This window comes from Oryctolagus cuniculus, chromosome 17, assembly GCF_051225735.1.
Source record: "Oryctolagus cuniculus isolate XC-2025 breed Fujian yellow rabbit chromosome 17, ASM5122573v1, whole genome shotgun sequence".
NCBI lineage: Eukaryota > Metazoa > Chordata > Mammalia > Lagomorpha > Leporidae > Oryctolagus > Oryctolagus cuniculus.
This window is the reverse complement of record NC_142883.1, coordinates 31,827,677-31,855,064: the sequence shown is the minus strand read 5'-3', so window position 1 is coordinate 31,855,064 and position 27,388 is coordinate 31,827,677. Positions and strand designations below refer to the sequence as shown.

The 27,388-nt window shown below is 41.8% G+C and overlaps 1 protein-coding gene across 3 annotated transcripts in view; it reads right to left on the bottom strand.

Annotated features, from left to right (window-relative positions):
* ANKFN1 (ankyrin repeat and fibronectin type III domain containing 1) overlaps window positions 1-27,388 on the bottom strand; it is a 461,309-nt gene that overhangs the window by 266,737 nt on the left and 167,184 nt on the right. For all 3 annotated transcript variants that reach the window (XM_051825489.3, XM_089316998.1, XM_089316997.1), the window contains exon 2: window positions 20,944-20,984. The gene's annotated coding sequence lies outside the window, so the exon portion shown is untranslated. The remainder of the gene's footprint in view (window positions 1-20,943; window positions 20,985-27,388) is intronic.

Here is a 27,388-nt window from a genome sequence, read left to right as displayed (position 1 = left end):
GAGGTCTCAGGACCTCTTCTTTTATTTACCAGGACCCTCTACAGATCCATTTCTGGAATCTCTAGCCTATCCCACTCTCCCTGTGGCAATGCATATGATTGCAATGACTGCAACTTTTTAAATCCAGCTATCACTTCATGGCAAGTTGGTCTAACCTTTGGCTCCTTTCAGAATTATCTTGGTTGTTCTGAGACTTTTATTCTTCTCCTCTATGAATAATGGAAGAAAAGATGAATTCTATCGATAATCCTATAGGGATTTTGGTTAGACTTCCTTTGGATTTATAAATGAGGAAGTAATTAACATTTTTATAATTTTTAGACTTTCTGTCCATGGACATGATTTATCTGTTCATATATATATACATATATACATATATGATATATATTTAAGATAGATTGGTTGATGGGCCAGCGCTGTGGCTCACTTGGTTAATCCTCTGCCTGCATCGCCAGCATCCCATATGGGTGCCCGATTCTAGTCCTGGTTGTTACTCTTCTAGTCCAGCTCTCTGCTGTGGCCCAGGAGGGCAGTGGAGGATGGCCCAAGTCCTTGGGCCCCTGCACCTGCATGGGAGACCAGGAGAAAGCACCTGGCTCCTGGCCTTGGATCGGCACAGTGCCGGCTGTGGCGGTCATGTGGGGAGTGAACCAACAGAAGGAAGACCTTTCTCTCTGTCTCTCTCTTTCACTGACTATAACTCTACCTGTTAAAAAAAAAAAAAAGATTGGTTGATTTGAAAGGTAGAGCAAAAGTTGCACACACTCTTTCCTGGGAAAATCTCAATGTGTAGGATCATCTTAGCTACAGTTAAGTTAGTTTCTTAGTGATAGCCAAGCTGTTCTAGCCTGATAGCAGGTAACTTGGGAATGTTCAAGACCTATTCCATCATGTGCCCATATGGTAGTGCTCTACTCACCACCTCCTGTCTCCCTTGGTTCTACTCTCCAATGGGATTATGTCCAATTGCCTGCAGTCTTCACTTGTTTGACTAGGTACCTATCTGGCTGCTTTCCCTTCTGCGGCTCACTTCTCCACTCTCTTACTCATGTTTCCTGGGACTGCCTCCTAATAAACCACATGTACTTTCATCCTTGCCTCAGGGTCTGCTTCTGAGGAAACCGTGACAAGTGTTAAATACATTTCCAACTCAAGTGTAATAAAATCGAATTCTCAGAACCAAGAAGCAAAAACTAGTGGTAACCTCTGAGTAGGGTCATTCGTGGGAAGAGCATGGGCTTTAGGGTCTGGTAGATGCTTGAATTCCAGTGCCTCTACTTATACTGTATGGCCTTAAACAATCTCTGCCTTGAATTTACATGAAAAATAGCCATTTAAGCCTCATAATATTGTTCTGATTGTTAAAGTATGTGTTAAATCTTCCATTCATTCAAGTTTTTATTTCTCCAGGCATAACATATGTAAGAAACATAGCTAAGTAACTGGCACAGACCAGGATACAGTAAACGGAAATGGTGCTTATTGCTGACCACATGACAAAACACATTCTGGAGAACTTGTGGCAAACAGTGGTATTTGGTGATATAGAGACATGCACCTGCCAGAGAAGACTCAATGCTGTGTACTAGGTGCCTTGTGCTGTCAGAAGCTTTTAAGCACATAGACTTAAGTTCAAGTACCCAGTGTATTAGCTGCGTTCGACCTTATTAGTCTCTGAAGCTATCTGTAGGATGGTGATCTTGATAGCAACCTAAAGGATTGTGGCAAGGGTGAATGAAGCAATGTACACAAAGCACAGGCCCGCAGCTTTCTTCCAATAGATCTCACGGTTTCTGACTACTAAGTCCATCACATCACATTCTCCTGAAATGATAACATACCACACCCAAAGGTGTTTATACAAGTCTGATTAGAGGACACTGCTCTGGCCATTTTTTTCTGCAGAATTAATATTACTTAAAACAATACTGTTCTTCTTATATTTATAGAGATAGCTATAAATAAAATCCTACTATACATATTGAAAAAAATTTTTTAGACTGCAGCTTTAGAGAAAACATACTTAGGCCAAGTTAGGAGGCTGAAAGAATGGAACAATTTTATTCAGTCTTAACAAACAATCTTAAGAAAAGGATAATTAACTGAGGAAAAAATCACATGGGTTTTGGACTCAGCTGGACTTGATTTTAGCTCTAGTTCTGCTGTTTTCTAGTTACACATGATCTTCGGCAAAACACTTTCTGTCTGACCTTCAGTTTCTTCTGGAAAATGCAGTCCATATTTGTAGTGCTATTAACAAGATGAAATCCAGTAATTAGGAAAAATGTGTACAAAATGCCCAAGTTAGTGCCTGGCACTTAGTAAAGGCTTAACACCAATAAATGGTAACAATTGCTACTATGTACACTTAAGCAGCTATTTAATAACTCTGAATTGTTTCCTAGTTTTTTAAAGCAAGTGTTAGCCTAAGACTTAAAAATTTGTGAGAAATCTGTGTATCACTTTCAATATATGTATAGCTCAACTTTCGTGTGTTTTTTACAAGACTTATTTATTTTAGTGATAAATGAAGTAATAAAGTTTAATGAAGAGATATACAACTGGATAGATCAGGCAGGTACCTTGGGAAAGAACTGAGCACCTAGTCCATTTTGGATGGAGTTTTTATGGATATGGGTATGGGCCTTCCATTTCTCCTCCTCCTTCCCTTTCTGGGAAATCCCTGGGTAGAGAGCATCCAGGGTGTGGAATTCCTTAAATTCCTCTCAGAACTTCAGATAAGCAGGGGATTGAGGGAGAAAGAAAGAGAGGGAAAGATCCATGGATTGTCTATCTGTTGGCTCAATTCCCAAATGGCTGTAACAGCCATGGATAGAGGGGCTAGTCCAGGCTGAAGCCAGAAGCCTGGAATTTCATTCAGATCTCCCACATGGGGATCAGGACCCTGAGTACTTGGCCCATCATCTGCTGCCTTCCCAGGCATGTTAGCAGGGAGCTGGACTGGAAACAGAGCAGCAAGGACTTGGAACTGGTACTCTCACAACGGATCCTGGCAACCCAAGTGGTAGATTAACCCACTGTACCACAATACTGGCCCCAATTTTTAAACTTGCAAATAACCTGCATTTTTATCATATTAAAATCCTTCCATTTCCTTTTTTGCATGGAATTCAGACTTGTGCTTCAGCTTACCAAACAGCAATTTCAAGTTTTCCCTGTGTGGTGCTGCTTGCCAACCAGGTTTAATAGCCAATGCCATTGTTGTCTGCAAAGTAATACGTATTTGTCAATGATCTGAACAGCGTATTATACTTTGTTTTTATATGAAGATGAATGGAACACGGAAAAGTGGAACATGGAAAAGTGATAACTACAGCTCTTGTAGTAAGCATAGATTTTAGAAGGAAACTATTCTTTGAGCTGAAAGTAGCAGATCTTTAAATGTGATTTTATGTTCTTTTGACATAAGTAGATTATGTTCTAAGATGAAGAAAAATTAAACAGAACTCCAGGATGAGTGACTGATGCTTGAAGCTTGTGCACAAAAGGCAAGATGTAATTAGAGATTTTATAATATTCTTTCCGTTCTCTGAATGAAAACTCCTTATAACATGTATGATGGGAGCCAGCTCTGTGACCCAGTGGGTAAAAGCCCTGGCCTGCAGTGCTGGCATCCTATATGGGCACTGTTTCTAGTCCTAGCTGCTCCTCTTCCAATCCAGCTCTCTGCCATGGCCTGGGATGGCGGTAGAGGATGGCCCAAGTCCTTCCCCTGCACCCGTGTAGGAGACTCAGAGGAGGTTTCTGGCTCCTGGCTTCGGATCGGCGCAGCTCCGGCCATTGCAGCCATCTGGGGATTAAACCAGTGGATGGAAGACCTCTCTGCTCTCTCTGTAACTCGGTCTTCAAATAAAATAAATCTTAAAAAAAAATGTATGATGGACTTTACCATTCATTAATTAGATCTTAGCATGATTGTTAGATTTATTATATGCATCAAAAGAAAGTCTATATTTGTAGAAAACATAATTGTGCTGTTGAAATCAGGATATTCCTTTGTTTTGTTTTGTTACAGAGTTAGGACAATACACACGATAACCCTGATAATGCCAGCTACATCAAAGTTCTGATTGGCAATTTCCCATTGTGATTAATAAAAATAACATTTATTACTAATTAACCTTTTTTATAGGCTAAGGTCTTCAAAGCACGAGTTCCACCCGGAAAAAAAAAATAGCAAAACAAGTTCATAAAGAAACTCAAAAGAAAAAGTTGGAAACCGCTGGCGCCGCCGCTCACTAGGCTAATCCTCCGCCTGCGGCGCCGGCACACCGGGTTTTAGTCCCAGTCGGGGCGCTGGATTCTGTCCCGGTTGTCCCTCTTCCAGGCCAGCTCTCTGCTGTGGCCAGGGAGTGCAGTGGAGGATGGCCCAAGTGCTTGGGCCCTGCACCCCATGGGAGACCAGGATAAGTACCTGGCTCCTGCCATCGGATCAGCACGGTGCGCCGGCTGCAGCCGTCATTGGAGGGTGAACCAACGGCAAAGGAAGACCTTTCTCTCTGTCTCTCTCTCACTGTCCACTCTGCCTGTCAAAAAACAAACAAACAAACAAACAAAAAATGAAAAAGTTGGAAACCAAATTTTGGGACCCAACAAACATAGCTGGGCACTGGGAAGCTTTGTAATTTAGCTGCAGTAATTGACTTCCACTACAGAAAAGGGAGTGGCTAATGATATGCATCAGGTAGGGGCTTGATCTCTTTGAGGAGCTTGGTTGCTTGGCCACAGAACAGATGTAAGATCTCAGTTTAGTCCTCACGGAAGCCTCTGCTCACAGCTAGCCTCTGGTCAGCTACAACCAGGCAAATTAGGAAGCTTACCCCTATCTGAACAGCATACATCCCAATTCATACTTGTTTGGAATAACCCTGCAACTACTATTGATTTTCCCATCATTTCATTAAAGGCAGTGTGGAGAAGCACAGCCTTGATTGTAGATGCCTGTTTAAAGAAATACGCACCTGCAAAGAGATGCTGTCTTCACAGGCAGGACTGTTTTAACTTCATTCAAGGAGGGAACCCTTCTGCCTTTGTCCCTCTGACTTCCTAGTAGGTTGATGTTGCCTGCCTTTTAACAAACTGCAACAAAGCATCCCTAATAAAAGAATTCATAAAAAACCACTTCATGCTGTAGCAAAACTACAAACACCAGCTACCAGTACAGCTCCTTTCAGGTCTGTTTCGAAACTGTCCAATAAAAACAGGATTCTTAGTTTCCTTAGAGACATGCTTTTATCTTGGTGCCGTCTTTTAGCTCCTACTTCTATTTAGTATTGATTTTAATGACATAATTAAAGTGACTAGAATGGTTTCTCACTTAAAACACTGTAAATAAAATGCTCTTATATACAGATAAAACAGTATTACCTTAACTTTTTACTGTCAGCTTTAAATGCAACTGACAACATTTCAGAAGCACAATGAAGTCATCACAGTTCATGTGGTATTTAGTATGTAAGTTAAACAAGTCAGTTGTTAAGGTTAACATTTGAGGGGTAGGTGTTTGACTTATTGCTGAAGGTACTGTTGGGGATACATGTATCCTATATTGAAGCACCCAGTTTCACGTCCCGACTGCTCCTAATTTCAGCTTGCTGCAGGTGTGACCCTGCGAGGCAATGGCAATGGTTCAAGTACTTAGGTCTCTGCTACCCCTGTGGGACACCTGGGCTGAGTTTCCAGCTCCTTGCGTTGGCCTGGCCTAGCCCTAGGTATTGTGGGAAATGAACCAGTAGATAGGAGCTCCCTGTCTGTTTCTCCCCATAACCTCTCCCCCAACCTGCTGAACCTTTTAACTAAAATAAATTAAAAACATAAATCGATATTTAAAAAATATTAAATGTGAAAATTCTTAAATTGCTATGGACTCCCTCTTCCAATAACGTAACACAAACAATGTGACAGGACAGATCACTGCTATCAGATAAAACAGTTATCTTGTGTTTCGGGGCCATAAAGCTAAATATCAACAACTTCACTTGCAACTATGAGCCTTTTACGCACTCTATGAGACAGTCATCCAGGGCACGACAGAATTACCCCAGGAAGCAGCAGCTCAGGCCTTCCACTGACTCCTACTGCCTGGCTGAGCGTCAATGAATGAGAAGGTGGGTAACATCCCTTACGTGATTTCAGTATTATTTTTCATTTCCTTTTTTTGTTTAATGTTATATAAATAGAATTAAATTTATACACTGCAAAAATAGACCACTGAATATTAGAATTTAAAATACAAATTGTATTTTGGGGCTATCTCCAGTATATTTCAAGGGGTTCGAGACAAGCAAGTAATCAGAACGTTTGGTAATTCACATATTCAAGATTTTTGAAAGCCTCTTTTGGGAAATGCACACTGAAACGAGAAAAACTTTAATGATAAAGACGAAAGACACATGTTGAAATCTAAATGGAACAATGAATGATGCTTCTCTAAATCAACCCTTCCAAATGAAAAACAGCAGCTTACTTTGTGTTTTACTGAGGGGTGAGTTTCAATAAGCTTCAGGGGGCCAATGTGGGAGTTCCAGTATGCTTGATCTCTTTAATGTCACATCCTGTCCAATACTCTTTTTTTTTAAATTTTATTTATTTATTTATTTTGCCAGACAGAGTTAGATAGTGAGAGAGAGACAGAGAGAGAGTTACAGGCAGTAAGAAAGGTCTTCCTTTTGTTGGTTCACTCCCCAAATGTCCGCTATGGCTGGCGCTGCGCCGATCCGAAGCCAGGAGCCAGGTGCTTCCTCCTGGTCTCCCATGCGGGTGAGGAGGGCCATCCTCCTCTACCCCCCAGGCCATAGCAGAGAGCTGGAGTGGAAGAGGAGCACCGGGCCTAGTACCCGGCGCCCCAACTGGGACTAGAACTCAGGGTGCCGGCGCCGCAGGTGGAGGATTAGCCAAGTGAGCCACGGCACCGGCCATATCCTGTCCAATACTCTTGTAAGATCCTAGAAAGCCTGATCTCCTTACTGTTTGTATCTTCTCAGTACTCATAAGCATTGTAGCTCTGGGGGCTGGTGCTGTGGCACAGTAGGTTAATCCTCCACCTGCAACGCCAGCATCCCATATGGGTGCCGGCTCTAGTCCCGGCTTCTCTTCTGATCCAGCTCTCTGCTGCAGCCTGGGAAAGCAGTAGTAGAAGATGGCCCAAGTGCTTGGGCTCCTGCACCCATGTGGGAGACCGGGAAGGGGTACTTGACTCCTGGCTTTCAGATTGGCGCAGCTCCGGCCATTGTGGCCAATTGGGGAGTGAACCAACAGAAGGAAGACCTTTCTCTCTGTCTCTCCCTCTCCCTGTCTGTAACTCTACCTCTCAAATAAATAATTAAAAAAATTTTAAAAAAGAATTATAGCTCTAAATGCTTTACTAGGGTCATTTTGATCAAGCAGTGCTGGACCCTCTTCTGTTGGCATTGTGTAGTTCATCCAGATTCATGAAATTAGTCAGCATGTAATTTTTTAAAATTTATTTGACAGGTAGAGCTATAGACAGTGAGAGAGTGAGAGAGAGAGAGAGAGAGAGAGAGAGTTTTCCTTCCATTGGTTCACCCCACAAATGGCAGCCAAAGCCAGCGCTGTGCCAATCCGAAGCCAGGAGCCAGGTGCTTCTCCTGGTCTCCCATGTGGGTACAGAGCCCAAGCACTTGGGCCATCCTCCACTGCACTCCCTGGCCACAGCAGAGAGCTGGACTGGAAGAGGAGTAACTGGGACTAGAACTAGCACCCATATAGTATGCTGGCACCGCAGGTGGAGGATTAGCCAAGTGAGCCACGGCGCCAGCCCCAGCATGTAATTTCAGGTACAAAAATCCAAACAAAAAAAGTATGTGAAGATGAATGTCAGCAACATTCACTCATTCAGCTTTCTTATATCCTGGTATTCAGAAGCTTCCTCAGAGCTGAGTAAATATGTTTGGCCATTCTGGATTTTTCAATGCTATTGCAATCAAGAGAAAGAACCACCAACACAATAAGTGTTGTTAATACAAGTGAAAGGAGATTGACTTGGGATATTAGAACCCAGAAATAATGGCCGAGATCAGTATGGCATGCAAAAAGCCCAAAGGATTTTGGTCAAAGGATTTTGGTTAATGGGATTTAGGCACAAGTGGCATAAATGAAATACTGGAAGAATACAATTAAAATATTATTTTAACTAAGGAACTTATAATGTAATTAATTAAAATGAACTCTATTTGAAGAAAGGCTTTATTAACAGAAGAGCAGCATGCGACCTAAACAAAGGGAGAATCAAGGAACCAGAATCTAATAGTTTTCTTTCACCCTTGCCTTGTGTACATGTGATGAATGAGAATGCCAGTCTTCTTAGAAGAATACTACGTCCCTAAAGGATTCCTCTTAGAAGAATACCATATCCCTAATTTCTCAAGCTTCCTCTACTACTTTTAATTTAGTTTTTTTTATTATTTATTTGATAGGTAGAGTTATAGACAGAGACAGAGACAGAGACAGAGAGAGACAGAGAGAAAAGTCTTCCTTCCATTGGTTCACCCCACAAATGGCTGCCATGGCCAGCGCTGTGCCGATCTGAAGCCAGGAGCCAGGTGCTTCTTCCTGGTCTCCCATGTGGGTGCAGGGGCCCAAGGACTTGGGCCATCCTCCACTGCACTCCCTGGCCACAGCAGAGAGCTGGACTGGAAGAGGAGCAACTGGGACTAGAACTAGTGCCCACATGGGATGCCAGCACCACAGGCAGAGGATTAACCAAGGGAGCCACGGCACCGGCCCCCTAATTTAGCTTTTGATATAGATTTTCCTTCAATGAAAATAAGAGACCCAAGTATTTAAATCTGTTTCGTGACTGAAAGTTAGCACTGTAGTTTATATCCATTTGGCTGGAATGAGTCCTCCTGCATTCATTCTCCTTTTTGTAAGGCTAATTTAACGAATTGCCTAACCTTTATAAAAAGCAGTCCAGTCCAGGTGCCTAGAGACTGCCCTCCTAAGGGCTGAGGATACTCCTAAAGTAATAACTTGCATTGTCTGTCTCCTTTATTATCCTTTCTTCATCAAGCACACTTACGGCAGTGTCTGACACACAGAACATACTTGATATACATTCTTAAAGACTAACATGTTGGAGGCAGGCGTTTGGCACAGCAGGTGAACCGCCCGTTGGGGTAGTGTCATCTGACAGCAGAGTGCCTGGGCTGGATCCCCAGCCCCAGCTCTTGAGTCTGGGTTCCTGATGATGCAGATGCTGGGAAGCAGCAGTGGTGGTTCAGGTGGTTGGGTTCCTGGCTCCCAGCTGTGGCCTGACCCATTGTTGGCCGTTGCAAGTATCTGCGGAGTGAGCCAGTGGATGGGAACTCTCTGTCTGCCTTTTTGACTCCCAAATACATTCAAAATGAAATTAACATGTTGAAGACTACAAGATATTGGTAGAGGAGAAAATGCCATCATTCATACACTATTTTACAATCACCACTCCTTTCCTGCCACATTCTATATGTGCCATTCGTAACTTCCCTCCAGTCTCTCATCTTCCCCTTCCTGCTTTCCTGACTACCATGCCCATCCTCCACTGCTAACACTTCCCAGTGGTCTGTGGCTGGACTTTGCAGTCCACTGACTTCTCAACCCCAGGACAATAAAGTTTCATTTATCTGCAAAAGCCTTCAAAGGCACAGAACACAGTGATCACAGAGGTTCTAAGTTTTAATTAAAAAACTATACTCTTGAAAAGTTCTTAGGGTATTTGGAGATTAAGGTTGTATTTCTAGGTTTTAAATATATATATGTGTGTATGTATGTGAATGTGTGTACACATATATGTATACACATGTTATATAAATTAAGCTTTTTAAAAAACATTTTTCTTAAATTGGGTTTTATGATGAAAAAGTGACACATAACCATAGTCAGTCTACTCTGTTGTCCCAAGAACTTCTTGCAGTATCTGCTAAGTTTGAGGTAAGCCCCTCCTATTTTTTGCTTCTAAATCTTACCATACATTCTCAGCTTTATCCAAAACAAGACGTGCCCTTATTTTGTCACCTTTGTACTCTTTCTTATTGTATGGGATTCTGTCGCTCCCCCTCTTCGTGGAGGAGCAACACAGGACCCTGCGCTGTTCTTTTGTCTGCTCGGCCCTCCCCGGGTTTGCTGCTGGTTCTTCCCGGGTTGGCTACTATCCCTTCCACCTCCGTGGAAGGGCAGTTCCCCCTGGCCACATTCCCCACTTCCGCAGGGGAGCGGCACACCGCCGGCCGGCTCTCTGGGGGGCTGCACGGGTGTTCCTTCAGCTAGATGTTCCCCTTAGATGTTCCTGGTGCATGCCGTCTCTCTCCTCCTTTATAGTCCTCCTCTGCCAATCCCAACTCGGCTGCCCACACACCGAGTACGCTGCTCTCCTCCAATCAGTAGCAAGTCCTACAGTTTATTGGTTGAACTGGAGGCAGCTGTGCGGAAGCTGTTTACTTCTCTCCCAGTGCCATATTGTGGGAGAGCAGATGCATAGAATAAGTCTTAATTCCAGTAACTCAGTCTAGTCCGGTTTGCTCCCCACAGATCCCCCTTTCTTTTTATTTTTGGCGTTGATACGCGCCTGTCTTCGGTGTCCCGCGGCACACACTCTGCTCTACTTGCTAGAGTTGCCACAGGTTCTTACAAGTCCTATCAATCAGGCAAACCGAATCCGGGTCCTCTCTTCGCCATGTTGTGAGGAGGTTTTTAGGCGCTGATGCGTGCCTGTGTTCGGTGACCTGTGGCTCATACTTTGGTCGAGCCGCCTGCTGGCGCTTACCGCCTTAATCAGGCAGACCGAATCCAAGCCTTCTCATTGCCGTATTGTGGGGGAGACTTATTAGTGTTGGTTCGTACCTATCTTCGGTGACCTGCAGCTCATACTCTGGTCGAGCTGCTTGCTGGTGCTTACCGCCTTAATCAGGCAGACCGAATCCAAGCCTTCTAATTGTTGTATTGTGGGGAAGCCTTACTGATGTTAATTCGTGCCTGTCTTCGGTGACCTGCGGCGCATAAGCTGCTAGCCGCCGCAGGTGCTCATCGCCTCACTTAATCAGGCAGACCGAATCCAAGCTCTCACATTGCTGTGTTGAGGGGAGGCCTTTCTCTTTCTCTATTTCTCTATCTCCGGGCATTCCTATCTCTCCCATTTTACTTCTGTCTGCCAACATTCCTATTTCTCTCACTTTACTTCTATTTTCCAGCATTCCTATTTCTCTCACTTTGCTTCTGAACTTCTATTTCTCTTATCCCTGCAGCTTCACGGCTTCCCAGCGCCTTGCCCCGCCAGCGGGCTCCGCCCCGAGGCTGCTTCTTGGCGCCCCGCCGGCTCTGAGCCGCTTCAGCCCGCGCCTCTCTCATCTGTGCGGTTCGGCTTTGCGCGCACACTCCGCGGTCTCGCACTTAACCCTTTCGCGTCTGAACCACGGCCTCGTGCCAGCCCCGCGTTCCCTATGTACTTGAGCCCCGCACGCTCTGTCTGCGCGCGGCAGCCTCCACGAGTCACACAGCGTAGCTTACGTGTCCGCCACTAGCATTCAATCTAAGTTCCCCGGGCTAGCCTGGCGAATTCAACCCAGCTTACGTCTCCGCCCCACGGTTTGGCTTCCCGTCCTTTGCTCCCCGGGCTAATCAGATGGATCCCAATCTGGCTTACATTTCAGCTTCTGGTTTCAACTTTTCGCCCCCTATTCCTGGGCTAACTTGAGAATCCCAAAGTGGCTTTCGTTTCCGCCTTGGCCTGCCCCCCGCGGCTTTAATTTCCCTAACATTTTTCTCTACCCGGTATGTTTCCCCAAGCTTTCTTCCAACAATATTCCTCCCTTATTTCTCCTGGCCTCTCCCCACAGTCCGCATCCGAGTCTGTCTGTTCTAGCGTTCACTTTCGCTTTCGACCTTAGAGATTTCTCCCAGCTTCCCCCTGTAGTCCGTAGTCCGTATCTGAGTCTATGCCTAGGCTTTCAATAGCTTCTTCCGGCACCCTTTTCGTCCGGCTTTTCCCTAGGCTGTTTGCTAGTCTCTCTCTCCGGTATTTTCCCAGTTCTTCCCGTTTCTTCCCTCCTAGGTTTCATATCCGTCCTAAGTTTCCTATCCGAGCTAGGTTTCCTATCCGAGTCACGGCACCAGTATGTCGCTCCCCCTCTTCGTGGAGGAACGACACTAAGCCCTGCCTAGGCTTCATATCCGAGTCACGGCACCATTATGTCGCTCCCCCTCTTCGTGGAGGAACGACACAAGACCCTGCGCTGTTCTTTTGTCTGCTCGGCCCTCCCCGGGTTTGCTGCTGGTTCTTCCCGGGTTGGCTACTATCCCTTCCACCTCCGTGGAAGGGCAGTTCCCCCTGGCCACATTCCCCACTTCCGCAGGGGAGCGGCACACCGCCGGCCGGCTCTCTGGGGGGCTGCACGGGTGTTCCTTCAGCTAGATGTTCCCCTTAGATGTTCCTGGTGCATGCCGTCTCTCTCCTCCTTTATAGTCCTCCTCTGCCAATCCCAACTCGGCTGCCCACACGCCGAGTACGCTGCTCTCCTCCAATCAGTAGCAAGTCCTACAGTTTATTGGTTGAACTGGAGGCAGCTGTGCGGAAGCTGTTTACTTCTCTCCCAGCGCCATATTGTGGGAGAGCAGATGCATAGAATAAGTCTTAATTCCAGTAACTCAGTCTAGTCCGGTTTGCTCCCCACAGGATTCTCCTTTTTTTCCTGTCTCTTGGGTGGCTAAGCACCCACATGTTAACAGTAATGCAATATGCGATCCTTTCCACTTGATTTGGATTTTCCTATGGAGTTCAGACCTCCTGATCACCCTTTGCTAATTGTTTGTTGCATTCCCATTGTCACGGAATATCTGGCTATGAAACTGGCCTCATCGACTGGACATCTGGCATTTATGTCCTATCCTAGCTTACTGACCTTTTGGCCTTGACTCTCTGCTGTCACAGGGTCTTTAAATCACTCTAGAAATGAGCATTTTAACTGGCTCCATCTGATGTTGACATGACAGCATTCAGGGAAACAAAGATAAAACGCATAAGGTTCAACTGTTTACCCTCCACTAAATTTGGATTATATTTGAATGTAAAATTTCCAATATGGGTTCACAATGATTATCAATAATTTTAGCCCTTTCCATTGACTGGATTCTTTTAATCAATATTTTGAGATTTATAGGGTTATATTTAGTAATAGAGTACATAATTTTATTGTTGCTTAGTATTTCTTTGTGTGACTATATCACACAACATACATGAATACATCAGGAAAGAACTGTTTCATTACAGAATATATATGTGTTCATCCTTAGAGATAATACTAGTTTTCCAGATTCATTGTACCAAATGTTTCATTACCAGCAGGGTGTGAGAATGTCATTTGCTCTTCATTGTCAGCAGCACTTGAATATTTTGTCTCTCTTGTTGTAGCCATTTGCTTGATGTCATTTTATAGTCTCTTATTTTGATTCGTGTATCTGGATATATGCTTGAAGCTCCTTGGAAGTACTTTAAATTGGTGTCTGTTCACAATCTGGGAAATTAGTTTGTACTATGTCTTTTATGTAGCATCAAGACAGTCTCTGGGGCTCTCTTCTTATAAAAGATAAGATGCTGTATAAATCAGGAGTAGCATTACTTTAGCCATTAAAATTAAACTATTATTGAGAGAATAATCTAGTGATTCTTTTTGAAATTAACTCTGAAATAATAAATATTCTCATTTTTAACCATATTCTAACTCTGGGACTTTGAGGATCATCTTGTACTAACAAATATTCTACAACTTCTTTATAATGGCCACTAGCCAACAACGAAAACAGTTGACTTAAAAATAACCTTTTTGTGTGTTTGGTGACTTGAAATCCTCCAACCTGATTAGAAGGTACAGATTACTCAATCACGCATGCACAGTGATCCCTGCCAGGTGCAATGTGTGAAATCTGGACATAAATAAGAGAAATGTAAGATACATATTTAACACCTTCAGGAATAGTTCAGAGTTTGGAAAATGTGGTTACTCCACATGTAAATGTTAGAGAGGAATAGAAATGAACACATAATAAGTTATTAAATAGGACTCTCTAGTTATAAGTGTGAAAGTCCTAATATTGTTATTATAATGCACTATAATTTGTTTGATCATTTCTAACACTAGATATAATTTCCATGAAGATAAGAGGATATCTGTCTTTACTGTTGTATTTTCAGTGCTAGTATAGCACTTAATACATGCTTAAGATATTAAATTGAAAGAAGAAAAAAATGTGAGGAAGAAACAGCAACCAGCCAAAGATGATTAAGATTTAAGAAGGCAGAAAGGGAAATGGAGGACTTTCAAGGCAGAGAGTACACCACATTTGTATCAGTCTTTTCTCTATTGCTTTGATCCTTTGTATTCTTTTCACATCATTCTCAATTTTTTCCTCCAGAAAAATCATGTAAGGGTATTAGATTCAAGTTATTGAAATGAATAAAATATAAAAATATATACACATATTATCAAATAAAATTAGTAATTTTGTAGATCAGAAATTAAACATAAAGGCAAAGAGATAAGTGGATGAAGGGCTTGGGGTGGTACTTAGATGCTCTGCTCCTGGGAATTTAAGCTAGTCAATCATTAGGGGGCAATTTGGCAATGTCTAGTAATAGTCATCAAATATTTCATAATCTAGCAAGTTTACATCTAGGTACCCTGGAGAAAATTCCACCCATGTGCATAAAGCTACAAGGATAATCCTTGCAGCATCTTTTAATAGCAAAAATTGGTAACAATGTAACTGTTCACCAGTAGAATGAATAAGTAAATGAACAGTAATATATCTGTAAAATGGAGTACTATTCAATGGAGTAGGGCTGTGCATTGGGGCACAGTGGGTTAAACTGCTGCCTAGGATGCCTGTATCCCACATCAAAGTACCTGGGATTGAGTTCTGTCTCCACTTCCAATCCAATTTCCCACTAATGTTCACCCTGGGAAGCAGTAAAGGATGGCTCAAATACTTGGGACTCTGCCAAAAACATGGGAGACCTGGATGGAGTTCCAGGCTTCAGGCTTTGGCCGCCCAGCCCCAGGTTTGGCAGGCATTTAGAGAGCAAACCAGTGGAGGCAAGATAGACAGAAAATATATTAGCAATTTAGTAATTCTGGAAAATGGGGAGCATGACTAGAGAAGAAGAAGTGAGTGAGGAAAAAGTATACCATATAGTAGGATTTTATTATTTGGAGCAGTAGGTAGAGAGAAAGGTGAAATTATTGAGTAGTTACCTTGAGAAATTTGGGTAAAGAGGATATTTAGAATATTTTGCTATGGAATATAGTTCCTCTTTGAAAGATTTTAGTAACAATTTACATTGTTTTCATGTTTTTGATATTTGTTTCTTCTGAATGTGTATCTAAACTTATGTGACCCATGGAGCCATCAGTTATATTGAGATAACACTAGCATTTTGATAATAAAATTTTTCACGGAGTAAATATAAATTAACCATGAACAAGTTATGCCAAAGTTGGTTTTGTTCCTCTTAGGATAGGGCAGTTACACCAGCATATCTTGAGAATGGTAACAAATGCAATAGCAATGCAACCATTACTGCTATTACTGGTTATATTATCAGTCGTTTTTCTGTACTTTTTACATGGATTAGCAGTCACAGTAACCTTGTAAGCCAGATATAAATAGTTTAGCATCACATTTTATATATCAGGAAAAAACAAAAGAGATGGTATAACCTGTTACAAAGCACAAGCTAGCAAAGTCTAGAAATACTAGAATTTAGACAATCTAGCCCTTAAGGTCACATGGTTAGTCACTTCTGGAATGCTACAAAACTGTCAGAAACTAGCAGTATAGTGCAAAATTAGTCTTCTTAGCTTCTGAAGGGCACTGATATCAATCTAAAGATAGTTATTTGTTAGGGTGTTGGAAAACTACCTGGATTTGGTTTTGATGATTGGCTTAATAAAAGCATTTGTTAGGTGTCTGATTATCTAGGAGAATGTCAGAGACGTTTCAGGAGAGACAAGGATGAATAAAACATAGCTCCACATTTGAGGAGCTTAAAATCCAGATATTCATGGTGTTCTTACTAATCTCTCAAGGAAAACCAATCTGGGATGGGATTTAAATAATTCAGAATACAAAAACTCTTAACAGTTATCACTAATATTATGGAACTAATAAGTGTTAAGGGATAAATGCAAAAATATGCACAATAGTCAAAACCAAGCGCATGAATAAATGACTGGAAAACGTACTTTTGGAGCATTTTTTTAAAAGATTTTTTATCTATTTGAATGGCAGAGTTACAGAGAGAGAGGACAAAGGAGAGAAGAAAGAGAGAGAAAGAGATCCTCTACCTGCTGGCTCACTCCCCAGATGGCCGCAGTGGCTAGGGCTGGGCCAGTCTGAAGCTAGAATCCAGGAGCTTCTCATTTGGGGCAATGGGCCCAATCATCTGCACCATCTTCTGCTGTTTTTCCAGGTGCACCAGCAGGAAGCTGGACCAGAAGTGGAGCAGCCGGGCCTCAAAACAGTGTCTATATGGGATGGTGGCATCCTGCAGATGGAGGCCCAGGCTGCTACCTCACAATGCTAGCCCCTGTAGCATTTTTTTTTTCAGTCACAAATCTAAAAGTTTTAGGATTAACCTCAGGACTCAAGCACTATTAACATTCTTGATGTGCTCTTGGATCTTAGTAAAAGAAGTAAGAAATCCAGAAAAAGTTCATTTTTTTTTCTTAGAGCTCTGTACGGCTGTCTCCATCATATACATTTTTTTCAAGCCAGATAGCAACATTTCAAAAGGTATATTGAAAAAAAAAAAGCCAATGGGACAAATGGAAAAGTATAAGTAGACCCAGTCATATGAAGGATGGCTGAAGGAGCTGAGGATGTTTAGCTTGGACAAGGAAGACTTGGAGGGTATATGGGATCAGATTCCAAAATATTTGGAGGGTTGTCATGTGGAAGGAGGAGTCAACTTTTGAGCTGCTCTTGAGGCAAAACCAGCACAAATGACCCAAAGTCACAGGGAGGTTGTCTCAGGTTAGAGAACAAAGTTTGGATGCTGAGCTATTAAGCAGTAGAGTGGGCTATCACGTCAGACAGGGGAAGGGCTCCTGCGGAGGCACAGCTTCGGGTGGGCTGTTGAACCACATCATGTTGAAAGCTTCTCCGAAATTAAAATCCCACAATTTATGATTGCATAACAAATTCCTTAAACCTTTAGAACACACACACACACAGACACACACACACAGAGTAAGATCGTATTTTCCCCAAATATGTAGAATTTGGGAGATTATAATGAACATATAAGGAACGATCATCTTTATATTCCTGTTAGAAACCAAAGAAGCAGTGTCATTTAGGTCATGTGAAGAGGAAAAAAAAATGTGTGGCCTTTGTGCATAGATAGCCGTGAAGGATGGGCATGTGCACAGAGAACAGGGGCTATGGTCTATAGAGAGAACAGAGAAGGAACACAAGCTTAACACGGGATGTGACTTTCAACCCTTCAGCACAGTGCCTAGCAGCCATTAAAAAAAAGAAAAAGCAAACAAAACTCTGCAAAGCCTTTCCAGAGGCGATGAACAGAAACAGAACCAATCACTAGAAACAGGACCCATCACTCTTGCCCAGATAAACGCTACATTTCTGTGCTCCTGCAAGCCACAGACCTCCTCTGCAGAGGGCATTCCAGCCGTGGAGAGGGAAAGGCAAGGCAAGGAAAATGAGAGCAGACAATCCTGGCACATAGATCTTGAGCTAATTCACACAGACCCAGTAAATGGAAATGGCAAGTGTACACACAGAGGTGGAATATTTAAAGAATATCTCACCCAAAGAGGCAGGGAGTTGGGTTGGGCAAAGTCCATAGGAGACACTGCTTCAGGCTCAAAGGAAATAAAAGAAACGAGACTGATACTGTGACTCAGAGTAAACTTAGTGGAGAGGCCGGCAGAGTTCAAGGTAACAGCCCTTTGCTCAGTTGACAAAAGCCCCAGAATTTTAAAATCCTAGCCACACCATGCGATTTATTAAACGTTGTTTCCAACCCCACTAACCAACCAGCTTTCAATAGTCTCTAGCATTCTTTCTGACTTATTTCATTAACATTTCCTTCTTTTTCTGGAGCAGTCAGAGCCCCAGGGAGTCTCTCTCTTTCCCCACCTCACCCCCACCAATGGGGGCATTGAATGAGAGCCAGGGTGTTGTCTGTGTAGAGAGAAATTGCAAAACCACAAATTGCACGTAGTCGTTACTGCCAAAAATCGAAAGGAACACACAATATCACCATGCCTCTTAAAAAGCAATTGTGCATTTTACAGGCCTCTGGATAATTCAGGTTTCTTTGGCAGTGTTCTCACCCATACCACCCAGAAGACAATTCTCATCCACCAGAGGCAGGGGTCCTAAAGAATATACATATTTGAAAAGAAACACAAAAATATGGGCGTAAGTCTTTCCAGGGGACTGACATGGCCCAATAGAATTCTGTTTTCTTCTATTGTATGGTATTTGTTTTAAAGCCTATGTTGGCCACTAGAATCCCATGGTCTCCCACAGTGAATAAGGATCCCTAAAGATAGAAATCATTTTTTGATGGTAAAATCTTTCTAAAATGTTATCTCAGTGATTGTCATAACCCTTTGAAAGAAGCAGAAAAATTTTTCTTCCATCCCCTTCTCCCAATCTTCCCATAGCAGAGATACTTAGACATCATGGGGTTAGCTAACATTCTCAAAATCACACCAGTTATGAAGGCTTGACCGTGAACTGTCACTTTGGGGCCATGCCTTCCTGGCTTGGTGAAGGCTGTCCTCCATCCCTGGGGTTAGGATTTCACATGTCCTAGGGCCTTTACTTGGAAGACCTGCTACTCCAAGATCTAAGCTTTGTCTGAATGGGGCATTAATTAGGTCACTTCCCAGTTATATTGGTTGTATAATATAACCATTACTAGGACATAATGCCAACTCCAAAGGTGCCGATGTAGTGCAGTTGCCAAAAAAGGAACCCAAGTCACAACTGCCTAGTGATTTAATGCATTTGCATGACTCCATGGGTCAGATAAACCTGCCACCAGCTGCTCAAAGACTTGGGGAGTTGAGTAGATCCATTTGTCTGAATGCTATAAACCCCAAGAGTATTTATTAATAACATAGGTTATTAAGCATGAAAAAATGAAAATAAAAGTGATTACAAAGTGAGCCCTGTAAAATGAAATACTCACCCCTACTTTTTTCTCAATCTGGAATTTAAAGGGTGCTCACAATGCCAATTTGATAGAGATCTTAGGGTAATAGTTTTTTTTACATACATCTGTTTATACAAGTGACATAAATTCTACCTTAAATTGCCCTTCATCTAATTTTCAATATGAATATACATGAGCCATTTTTTAGTATTTAACATTAAGTCATTTAAAGCAGGAATCAACCTCAATAAGCAGTAAGGATATGACAGAGAACAACCTAATATGAATATGCAGGAAATTAAACATAGGCAGTTTTCCCTAAACAACATTCTATGTTTAAAAGAAAGAATAGTGAAAAGTTAACAATTGTATAAACAGTATCTTCAGGATAGCATGCGGAAAGAGGAACTGCTCATAAAATATAATGTGACTTTATTGGTAAATGCTGCTTAAAATATTCATAGCATGCAGGTGTCTTGATAATGCAATAAAGACCAAAGCAATACACAACAGAGCTTGACATTTAAAAAAACATTCCGTGAGTACATAATACTTTGACATTAAATTTGGATGATTTTGAGGGTGACTGTCTCTTGTGCTGATGTTTGAATATCTGGTGTAGAGCAGAGGGATCAATTTATTCTAGAGAGCAAACAAAAAACATCACCCAGGGAAATCAGTGGAAACTCATTTTTTTTTGTTTGTAGTTCAGTTGAATACATAGTTTTCATAGGGACAGAATGTTCAAGAGAGAATTTTTTTTGTCTTTTTTTTTCCTTTTTCAAGAGAGAATTTATAAGAACATGAATAATATGCATAATTCAAGTGAGACCTTAAGTGCTCAAAGGTCTAAGAGTGTCTAGTTCAATGTTTCCAGCCTTCTACTGGAAATTCTGTATGAAATGTGGTGCAACCTCATACCCAACAGTGTCAGTATCCTGCCACTTACCTGTTACGACAGACAATTCAGTACCCTTTGAGCCACTTTTGAAGAGCAAGGGTCTTCTATTGAATCTGAATCTATACTCTACGTGTTTGAATGCAGGCATTATCAAATTATTCCAGATATAAATGAAGCTTCCATGTGTTTGCTTTAGGTTAATTCTTAATTTAATCACATCATTCACATCTGTTTCCCAAGGCAAAATCCTAATTAATTCAGAGCTCTCAGTTTGGACCTACTGTAATTTTATTTGGTCTTTTGGAATAGAGGGGATTTTTAATTTGGTATAGACTCAAGGACGACCGAGAGACAACAAACAGGAGATTCACCCCAGAAAGAACATTGGTTTACAGAGAGGCCATAATGTAGTATACACAGGAAGGAATTATTAAGGTAACCAACTACCATGCTATTAAACCAGAGAAGTCTGCAACTACATGGCAAGGACCATGTAGGTGAGGAGCAATAAAATAGGCATTTCAGAGAACCTGACTATGCCAATGTCTGGTGTCCCAAGGTCACACTCTCAATGTATGTTGCCTCATTTCCCTCCTTATTTTTATCTAGTTGCAATATTGCCACAGCCACAATGAAGTTTCACTTGCTCCCCAAACAGTTTCCAAAATGCTCCATGACGTTACACAAATCAGTGGTGTGAAATGTTATATTCAAACTGTGGCTGCATTTGTTGAGCCAGACTTGAAAAATGCAGCAATGCGAGATGGGAGGCTTAACCATCAGGGAGGTTTGTAGGAATTACAGCTGAGAAGCAGATACCATTTCAAGGAAGAAATGTACTTACATTTTGCTGCAAGTAAAATGCCTGTCTTTAAAGGGTACCCTCTGAAACAAAGAGAGAAAAAGATGGATGTTAAGGAAAATTGAACAGTAACCACTTCCAAATAAAGAAGGCACTGAACTGCCTCAGGAGGTAACGTCACTAGCCATGAAAAAGTAAGTCTGAAATTAAAATACATTTATTGGGAGGCTCTTCTGGGGAGCATACGTAGTGTATCCCACAAAGTAGACCTTTAAGTCAACTGCTGTACCTCACCACGTGCTCAGCTCTCTGCTACGGAATACCCTGGATTCAAGACCACTTGATGCTCGCTTTGCCTCCCACCTCCAGGAGAGGGAAATACGAGGAGTCTGGTTGCCTAGTTCAATGGCTCAGACTCCCAGCATCCTCTTTGCTCTGGTTCATACTGACATTGTACCTTGTTCTTGTAGTTCAGGTTCTGACACATTGTTCTATTAAATGAAACTCCCCTGAAAAAATGATAATTTCCTCAATTTGTGCTGATTGGGATAAGTGGACAGCTTGCTTTTCCAAGAAATAAAAAAGCTTTTGTGGGAGGCGCTGGGGGTGGATGGAAACCAACGCCAGGTTTCACTATTCAAGATGGCAATGAAAGGGAAGCAACAGTTGGACTGTGCCTGTGCTTGGAAGGAATTTGCCAAGTGTGCGGAGTCAATTTTGTTCGGTGTGGAAGCCCCCAGAAAATTCAGCTTGCCCTCAAACCTGTGTTTTAAAATCTATTGTGATTATATATATCCACAGGGGTACTCTCAGGGCAGTAGGATTAACCAGAGTAGCAGAGAAGTCCCGGTGATCGGTAGGACTTATTTTTATTCTGAGACTCAAGTGGTTTCAGGCCAACTCCAAGACTGCATCCTAGAGTTGTGGTGTCTACAGAAATACGGTGCCATGCCACTCAAACCAATCTGGGTATCAGGGTAGGTGGTTCAGTGAACTCTGTCACTCTTGCTATAATAGTATGACTTTGGGAGATTGATTCAATGGTCTGAGATCACTGGAAATAGTATCAGTGACTTTTTCAAAGAATTGTGAGGGCTAAATAAAATATTACAAGTAAGGTAGTTGCATAAAATAGTCTTCATAAAAGGGAGCTGGTAAATTCTACCTGGTGTTGTTACTGTTATTATCAGAAGGCCAAGTTGGAAAACCAAATTAAGAACATGTGATGAATCCAGGAAGTGGAAGCAAGGATGGCTATAGAGAGAGTCTAACTGGAAAAGTTTCCACTCTTGGCAACTGAGGTTATACCATCCTTGCAGACCTCTCTCTTGTTCTGTATTTCACCAACCTTCAACCTTTCAACTACTTGATATAATTCAATCAACATCCCCTTTGGCCAATCTCCACATGTTTTAGCAAGTCACCGATTCTTCATGTACTAGCCATGGGCTTGTAGACTGACCAATTGTTAAACTATGAAACTGCTGGGTGTATGAAGAATAGGGATGATTCCTCTTAATACAGGTGGACACTTGTTATAATGCTGTGATCCAACAGGATGCTGCATGCGTCACCAGCGGGAAGGAATGGGGAGCACTGCTGTGACCACGTCCTGACATACACATTATACCCATCTGTCACTCCTCCAAACAAAAAATACATACAACTCTTCTGAAATTGTTTGTTGCTAGGAAACAAATTTAGAACACTCTCACCTACTGAGAAATGTTTTGACAACTGCCTCAGTTAGTAGCTTTAACCACAGAAGCATTAATAAATAACATTTTCTATTACTTCACAGATTCATTGGGCAAGAGCTCTTCATTTGGTCAAATTTCATAGCAATATCATTGACTACTTCAAAAGCTATTCAGAGGTGTCCTTGAGACTGTGTTATGTAGCTATCCAATGCAATGGTACCCATTATTTTTGGGCAGGTACAAAATGAATCAAGTAGTTAAGAAATTGTGGTGCAGTTTTACAGGTCATAGAGCTACATAAAAACTTGATTAAGCTCATCTCCATAATAGAAAAATATGATTAAAAGACACAGATCTTAAAGTAATTAACTAACTCTCATTTGCTGAGTGCTGAGTGCCTATGGTTTGAAAGATCCTGTGCTAGGCCCTAATAATCCATCCCTTAACCCTCATGATCAATATCTGTCTGATTGTAGAGACAACTAGATAATCTGGAGGGATCACATCACAGTATAATGCAGAATTACAACAATGACCAGTGAGAATCTGACAGTCGGATCCAGACAGAGAGAAAGTTTAACTTGAGGGAAGCACTACCATTAATATCCAGCAAAAATTCATATATAAAACAGCTAACAACTCTGAGTGCTTAATGTATGAGGAACTGTTTAAAGAGCTTTCACATGTATTGATTAGCTTATTCCTCAACACACCCTGGAGACACTATTGTTATTCCAGAGTAGGACCACATCACATCAAGTGAGGGGACAACAGGAAGGGCATCGGCTCTGGGCAGGAGAAACAGCCCCTTTAAGGGATTGAAAAGCATCATCTGCAATAATTTACACACAGTTTTTCACAGTCCATGCTTCTACCATGTAAGAGTCTTTAAGGGATTATGGATGGGGTTCTTCTATCAGTCACAGGGAACTTTAATTAGGGGAGTCTAACCACTTTGCTCCCACCTCAGTAGTACATGTGAGGTCCGTGTTGGCTCTGTGCCTAGTATCATGCCCATCTAGTGCCTTGCGAATCCCTACAAGATGCCAAATCCAGTGAATTACCAAGTTCAGATTATGGAAGCCCAAGTGCTTGATCCATCAGCAGGATCAACCAGGAACAGACCTTACCCAAAGCCCTTGGATATCTTCTTTTGTTCCTTTGCCAAAATCCACTTATTTGGACTGAAGTGAGTCCATTGATCTGCAGATCTGTCTATGTATGCTCTTATCCAGGGGTTCTCCAAACCACTCACCTGTCTCAACCTCTCACCTTGGCTCCTGTACCTGATTTGGTGTGGTTGCCAACTGTAACCTATACTTGACACTCATTACAAAATAAAACCACTAATTAATTGCTGAATGCTCTGGGTTGATTCAAGTATCTGATTTGAATTATCAGCTATTTAAATATATAATTTATAAAACATTGCATCAGCGTGAATATGATTGTTTGTAGGTTGTAACATATGGAGTCTAATGTCCTTTACATGTATTCTTCTTTGTGATATACCATGACATAATTTCTGTATGTCCAGGATTATGAATTTTGAAATGAAGTAGATTCCACTTCCTACACTTAATGTTGAACCAGTTCTATTTTATGTTAATTTTACTTATTTGCTTAATATTACAGTAGAAATACCTATATTTTATTCCACTTATTCCCAGGGGTTCTGATAACTAGTCTTAAATTACCTGAGATATCAACTTAAGAATGAATTGATAAAAAGTATTATTTAAGCCAGACTCTGCTAATTATCAGGGATAATAATTTCTGAATTGTGGACCTCTTTACATTGATCAAACGTTGCTTAAAAGCCAAGACTGTATGCCGAAAGCAGACAGATCTGATGCTGCGCACTGAAGGGCTACACTCATGGTTCCCACTCTGGGGGCAGAGGCAATGATAGCTGAGGGCCAAGAGTTTCAGCCTCAGTCCCCGCACAACCTCTAGCATTATTTAACATCTTTAAGTCTAAATGTCTTCCTCTATAAAATGAAAATCAGAGAGGCAGTGTACCTTTCTTAAGAGTATTATGTGGGGCGGCGCCATGGCTCACCTGGTTAATCCTCCACCTGCAGCACCCGCATCCCATATGGGCACTAGTTCTAGTCCCGGTTGCTCCTCTTCCAGTCCAGCTCTCTGCTGTGGCCCGGGAGGGCAGTGGAGGATGGCCCAAGTGCTTGGGCCCCTGCACCCGCATGGGAGACCAGGAGAAAGCACCTGGCTCCTGGCCTTGGATCGGCGCAGCGCCGGCTGTGGCAGCCATGTGGGGGGTGAACCAATGAAAGGAAGACCTTTCTCTCTGTCTCTCTCTCTCACTGTCTATAACTCTACCTGTCAAATAAATACATAATAATTTTTAAAAAGTTTTTAAAAAGAGTATTATGCTTACTGGAGGATAAAATGCATACAAAGCACTTGTCAGACACCTTGCCCATTCCAAGTGTTTAACATATGTTAGTTATTATTGGCTTTTATTTAGTTCAAATAAAAAATTTGACTTATTTTTATTCTGAGACTCAAGTGGTTTCAGGCCAACTCCAAGACTGAGTCCTAGGGCCGTGGTGTCTACAGAAATACGTTGCCATGCCACTCAAACCAATCTGGATATCAGGGCAGGTGGTTCAGTGAACTCTGTCACTCTTGTTATAATAGTATGACTTTGGGAGATTGATTCAATGGTCTGAGATGGCTGGAAATCATAATAGTGGCTTTTTCAAAGAATTGTGAGGGCTTGTACAAAGAGAATTGTACATAGAGAAGCACTTTCCATTTGGATCCAAATATTCTGAACTGGTCCCTGACACAATTCTAAGAGGAGCAACGGCATCACCAGCATCCTCTGTACCTGACTTTGGGATCTGATTTGATCACAGTGGGCTCTACCCTTAAAAATCACATCAGATCGGTTTTACATAATTAATAACACTCATTTTAGTCTCACCCATACTGCTGCTGGTATTTTAAGAATTTTATAAGCATTTCCAGTGGCTTCTTTTACAGTACTGGAATTTTACTTTCTTCTCTTTTTTTTTCTCCTAGCCTCTACTCTATGCCTTTGCTGAGACCTCAGTGAACCGTTCCACGACATTACTATGTTTACATATAAATGGTCTCTTGTGTTTTGATTTCCTGCTAGGTTTCTAACAGTTAAAATATTTTTAATTTAAATAAGCAATTTCATTACAGAAAATTGAGAAAATACAAAAAACACTAAAATGAAGTGAAAGAGCTCAGAACCACACAGATTTATTTAAGTATACAAAGAAGTGAATGCCTTGCCCAATGCCCCAGTCCCATTTCCCAAAAGTAATTACTATCAACAGTGTGTGAGGGTATCATTCTAAATTGATTCTTATGCTTATGAAAGCATGAATACATACATAAGGCTTTATACATACACACGAGTATCGTTAAAGTTTTCTCAACAAAACAAGGTCATGCTATACAATTTTCTATAATATGCTTTTATTCTCTTTAATGGTGTTTTTGTGGACACACATTCCAAGTCAATATATATAGATCTACTCACTCTTTTTAGTGGCTAAATAGGAATCCATTTATGGACATGTCCTAATTTATTTTAATCAATCCCATATTGATGATCATTTAGGTTGCTTGTGATTTTGTGCCATTACAATGAGCTTGTAACTACTAAGCATTATGAACGTTTGCTTTTTGCCTCAGAGTTTTACACTGTAGAGTAGTTCTTAGAATTATGAGTAATTTGTAACAGGGCATATGCAGTTTAACATTACGAGGAGAGTCTAGATTGCTTTTCAAGAAATTTGAATCTGTTCACCATCTACCAACAATAGGACACCCACCCCCAATAGATATTTTCACCTGAAACACAGTTTCTTCATCTTTCTTTTGAGTTTTTCTTCTGTGTGATAATTTTGTGTCTGAACGTCAAGATACTTTATTCATTATTCAGTGCTGTTTCTGAGTTCCAAGAACTCTTTCTTGATCACAAAGTATTCCTTTGTAATTATTTCCCTGATGTCCCTAGGAATTACTATTTTCTTTTTGAGTTCTTCCTTTAGGCTACCTTACAGAGCCCTGTTGGTTCTGATTATGGGTTTGTTTTTTTTTTCTCTTTCCTGAAATTGTTGAGTCATTTTTAAGGCTTTGTGCATTTTCTGCCCCTGGTATTACTTCACACATCCTGATCTTTCTGACCCATGAAAAGGAGGTGGGTCTTCAGCAAGGACTCAGACAGGATGTTGGGGTCTCCTAAGTAGCAGCGGGTGTGTAAGTGGGGAGAGCCAGAGGAGGATTGTTTTCCTGCTGAACAGGTTGGTAGGCCAGGACCCCTTGACTGGTGTGCTGGAGGCACCCAAGTTCTGAGGATTCTCTGGCAAATGTGGATTCTAGCTGAAAAAAACTCAACAGCACAGGCTCCTCCCAAGCTACGCACACAAAGTAGGCAGTGCTTTTTACACTTGAATGTGCCCATGGATCTCCAGGGATCTTGTTAAAAATCAGATTCTGATTCAGGGGGTCTGGGGTGGGGACTAGAATTCAGCATTTTTCATGAGTTCCTAGGTGAGAAAAGCTGCTGGTCCACAAACCACACTTTGGAGTAGCCGTGCTGTGGGCCCCTTGGGCTGAGGAGAAAGAGCCTTCTGTTCTGTTTCCTGAGAGGCAGACATCCTCCAGGCTTCAGAGACCAAGGCCTTCCCCAGCCTTGTAAACAGTGGTACCCAGAATCCCTGTACCCCTGGCTGAACCTGCACAGTCTGCAAGAACCTGAAAGTCAGGGTATTGGGGAATGCAAA